This window comes from Anas acuta, chromosome 4 (assembly GCF_963932015.1).
Source record: "Anas acuta chromosome 4, bAnaAcu1.1, whole genome shotgun sequence".
Classification (NCBI taxonomy): domain Eukaryota; kingdom Metazoa; phylum Chordata; class Aves; order Anseriformes; family Anatidae; genus Anas; species Anas acuta.
In genome coordinates this window covers 9,437,604-9,442,720 of record NC_088982.1, presented here as the reverse complement: position 1 = coordinate 9,442,720, position 5,117 = coordinate 9,437,604, and positions in this window count along the sequence as shown.

Here is a 5,117-nt window from a genome sequence, read left to right as displayed (position 1 = left end):
TGTGGTATGCTTCTGTTTATTTTAGCAACAGAATATTTGGGTAAGTAATTAGAATTCTCAAGAGTGTGTAAGCAAGCTTTAGACTATTTTGAAAAACAAAAAAAAAAAAGGAAAGCAAAACTCCTTTGGTATTTCTTTAATATCATCATAACTGCCAGCAGCTCACATAATGGTAGTATACTTGTAACTTCAGCAGAAACATTTTAATTAGTCTGTAGCATTGGGATATTCTAATGCTTGGGTTTGGTGGACTAATGGTGTTGGTTTCAAGCAGAAGTCCTTTGTTGAAGTTGTACATTCATTTTTGTCTTCAGTAATTTTGGGATCACGGTTAGCTCTGAAATTCTGAATAATCTAGGTCAGTTCACTGTTTCAGCATAAACATAACAATCTGATTTAAGATGACAGTCGCATCTTTAATTCTTTTCCACTTATTTTAATCACATATGTGCAATTACTGAGAACTGCCCAGCACGACTGTGGTAAACATCTGCTCCTTGGGTAGAGCCAATAAATACTTCTAATGCTTTTTTTTTAATAATACTATATTTGTGAGTAAGCATTAAATAACTGATGTTGTTTTTTCAGTTCAAAGTGCTGGTCTAAACTAGGTTATGATTGAGGCATCTGTTATACGTTTGATAAACTCAGTGACATTTTTTATGCAATGAAGAAAATTACAATATTTTCTTTCAAAACTTACAAAAATGAAACCCCATTTCACAGTAATGTTCCAGTTTCAGTGTAAAGAACAAACTATGAAGAAAATCATAGAACGAATGAAAAAATTGGCCAAGGTTCTTTGCAAACAAACAAAACCAAAAATATCCTTCCATTTTCAAATACTCTTCTTAGACCTGATCTCCTATGTTTTGGCCCATGCATAACTCAGAAATGGCAACGCTTACCCTACTGTTCATGAAGAAAGACATAAACACTGGCAGTAAATCTGATTTAACAGATAGGACTGGTTGTTTCAGACTGGCTTAAAACATGATGTTTGTGGTGGTTTTTTGTTTCTTGTTTTTTCAAATGAGACTTGGAAGGAAGACTAAAACTAGGATGGGAGGAGTTGAAACACTCCAGCTTTGCATTTAAACTAATGACAAAGCTCTCTTTGAAAGACAAGACTTGTCAAAGGTTTACCTAAGGATGTTTCTTAAAAAGAAAAAGGCACTTTATTTGAAGAAAATAGCTTCCAGTGAATCCCAGTACAGCTGTAACAAGGTAATTAATATGTGAATATCATCAGATTTTTTGGCTTACAAAACCAGTTGTATTAAGTGTTAAAACAGCCTGAATACTAAGTACCAGTGGGGGAGATAGTCATGTCACATAAAAGTAACATTTCTATGTTTGAAATCCATTCACTCTTCTGAAAACAAAATATATTTTCAGTTAGCCTTTCCAACATCAGTAAAGCTAAACTTCAAAGAGATCTCAGAAGATTAGTGTGCCTCCTGTTTTATTTCCATTTGGCACAGTATGGAGCTTTTCTTTCCTCCTTTGCAAAAAAATAATAAAAAAGTAGATTAACTTTATCTTTAAAAACAAAACTTCTTGGCTCAAGCCAAGAACTTAAGACTGAAACAATGAGAAAGGAACTAACTTCTTATTTCATATTATAAATCAGCATTTTCAGTCCGCAGTTTTAGTCCTAGTATATTTGTCCTTTGCACAAATAAACTGACAAAAAAAAATTACAGTTTATCTGACTCTTTCCAACGGTAAGTAGCTCCAGAGGATTTGCCCAGCAGGGTATTAGAATCACAGAGAGGCTGACAGCTGCATTTTGATCCCAGGGCGGTGATTTTTTGATACCACTTGCAGCTGCTTATTCCTCAGTAAGGGAGGTAAGAAAGAAAGAGGAGAGAGACACGGGATGGGATGATGGTGTCTGTGGAAGAGGACGTTCATTGGGACAATGAGCAGGAATATTTTAGGGGGCTGAGGAGAAAAGATAAAGGACAAGGAAACCTCAGCTGATAAATTTACATGACTGCTTTGGAATGCCAGATGTGTTTGAGATGCTGAATGAAAATCACAGCATGCACTTTTACAAATGACTGTCAATATTTACTCACAGTTTTATGATATATTAAAACTGATATTGATAGTGGTGCATAACATGTAGTGTTTTACATGAATAGGAATGCAGGATCAGCTTGTCTTGCCTCTATGCTGATCAGTAAGCTCTGATAGTTTACCATGGCTGGGCAGATGTGGTGCCATGGTACCATAGAAGGTGGTAAGAAGGTCTGGGTATTTGGACAACAAAGCCAAACCCTTTCTCATCAAGTTTCTTGAGCACAGTTGCATTCACCATTACATTCTTGTTGCAATGTTGCTCTTGAAGTGAGAATTGTCATTAGAGGCCCTTTGTGACACATCTGTTATGAATTATAAATCTGTTGTTAATTAGCACAAAAAAAAAAAAAAAAAAAAAAAACTATTCTGTAACTACAATTAAGTCATGAGACACACAAAAAAAAGGAAAATTACCATTCTGCCTTTAGTTCAGCTGACTGTTCAAGGTAATTTGTCTGTCAACATCAGCTGTCCCAGAGAACAGCTACCTTGAAACTGAATACTGTAAAGAACGGGGTGAGAATAAAACCATTGAGCAAGAACCTGCATAAATTACCGTATTTACGACAGTATGAAAGGCTTCCTTATCATCAGTTCGGTCTTTTGGTTGTCAGTTGAAAGTTAGTGTGGTGTTTTGATGTTCTCAGTCATGTCTTACAGAAGTTATCTACCTTGCTATAACCATATTCTGTGTAAGCCATCACTCTTTGCCATCAGCTTCTGCTGTACGGAGTTAGCGAGGCTGCACTAAGCTCAGCACATATTGTTTACTGTGAAACAAAACCTGAGCTCCTACAGCTCTACCGGACAGAGGCTGATGTCTTCGGTAGTGCAGCCTGTTCAGCCGTAGGAATTGCTGGGACTGCTTTCCTCTTTCTGGGCATTTGGGAAAAATAAAAACTACAAGATAAAGCATTTGGCAGCTTAATCATAATAGTATTATTCATTGTCTGAGACTGTGAGCTGCTATTTACTTACAGGGCCAAAATTCTTTTTGTGTGCTTGCATACAGGATAGTATGACATGGCTGACTGCAGTAATGCAGCTGGGCTCGGTGCTCAGAAAATTTTTAGGTTGGTAGGTTTAGTAACAGGAAAAGTTGTGTTTTTTTTTCATTTGTTTTGCTTTTTTTTTTTTTTTCTCTTTGAAATACATCTGAATTCAGGTGATTCCTGCTTGGTTATATGTAATGGCTCAGAGCCAGAATAATATATCTACATATATTTTCTAGACATTAAATGATAATTCATACTTACCCCAGAGCATCTTAAAACAGAATCTTGAATCAGCAGCGATCCTTACAGAATCCTTAAATTTATAGAATATGTGCTATACATACTAAATTCCTTTCCTCACACCAAACTGAGTACATAAATACTCACATGCACAAGGGAATGACAGCTCCCTATTTGACCTAATTAGCATGTTAATCCCAATGGTGCATTTAGATAAGCTCCTCCAAATCTAACCTGTTGGGGAATCTGTGACAGTCATCAAGCGTAAGGTCCTCAAGCGTGTGTTAATAAGTCCACACCACCATCTGGACTATATTACCTGGAAGGGAACAAGAAGACCATTCAAAACCTTCATTAATTGGCTTTAAATCATTATATGCTTAAAGTTATGAAGCTGGATGCTTTCAGTCCCCTTGTAACTGTATACACACATTCTGTGTAGGCAGGTCAGACACCAGACACAGTGTTAGACAGTAGTATTAATACCAAATTTGTTCACATTCTCTGTGTTCAAAACCTTCGTGTTTTAAAGGAGCAGTTTGTTTGAGGAACAGCTCTTTTCTAAAAGGATCTGAACTTTGCAGCTACTTTTTTCTGTTAGTCAGATACCAGAATATTTGGGTTTATCAAAGCCACGACTAACTGCTGCTGTGCAACACAGCTATGTAGCAACTAATGAAATAACGTTCCTCTCTTCTTCGAATGAGTGTGTTCTCGTTAATATCTTCATTGATGATTTGGATGAGGGAATTGAGTTCACCCTTAGTACGTCTGGAGCTGACACCAAGTTGAGGGGAAGTGGCGATCTGCTGGAGGGTAGGACAGCCCTGCAGAGAGAAATGGACAGGGTGGGTTGTTGGGCAGAGGCCAGTGGGACAAGGTTTAACATGGCTAAGTCCCAAGTCCTGCACTTTGGCAACAACAACCCCATGCCGTGCTATGCCATGCAGCCAAACGTGAGACAGCAGTGTGCCCAAGTGGTCAAGAAAGCCAACGGCATCCTGGCTTGTATCAGGAATAGTGTAGCCAGCAGGACCAGGGAGGGGATCATCCCCCCATACTCAGCTCTGGTGAGGCCGCACCTCGAGTATTGTGTTCACCTTTGGGCCCCTCAGTATAAGAAGGACATCGAGGCCCTGGAACATGTCCAGAGAAGGGCTACGAAGCTGGTGAAGAGACTGGAGCATGAGTCCTGTGAGGAGTGGCTGGGGTTGTTTAGTTTAAAGAAGAGGAGGCTCAGCAGAGACAGTATTGCTCTCTGCAGCTACCTGAAAGGAAGGCGTAGGGAGCTGGGGTCAGCCTCTTCTCACAGGTAACTAGTGACAGGACTAGAGGGAATGGCCTCGAGTTGTGCCAGGGGAGGTTTAGGTTGGAAATGAGGAGACATTTCTATTCAGAAAGAGTGGTCAGGCACTGGGACAGGTTGCCCAGGGAGGTGGTGGTGTCACTGTCCCTGGGGGTGTTTAAGGAAAGGTTGGACATGGTGCTTGGGGACACGGTTTAGTGGGTGATAGTGGTGGTAGGGGGATGGTTGGACCAGATGAACTTGGAGGTATTTTCCAACCTTGATGATTCTATGACTCTCACTAAAAGAAATATCTCTTTGATACGAGAAAGAACCGCTACAGTGCGTGGTACAAGACGCCCCTAAGTGCAGAACTGATCATATACTAGAGCTGGGGCTGTCTTTTATTATCCTGCGTCTCTCAAAGAGCCTCTCGAAGCGCTGCTCCTCAGCACCACCGCTGCCGGGCGATGCCGGCAGGCGGGCAGCCCCCTCGCCTCCCCTCAGCG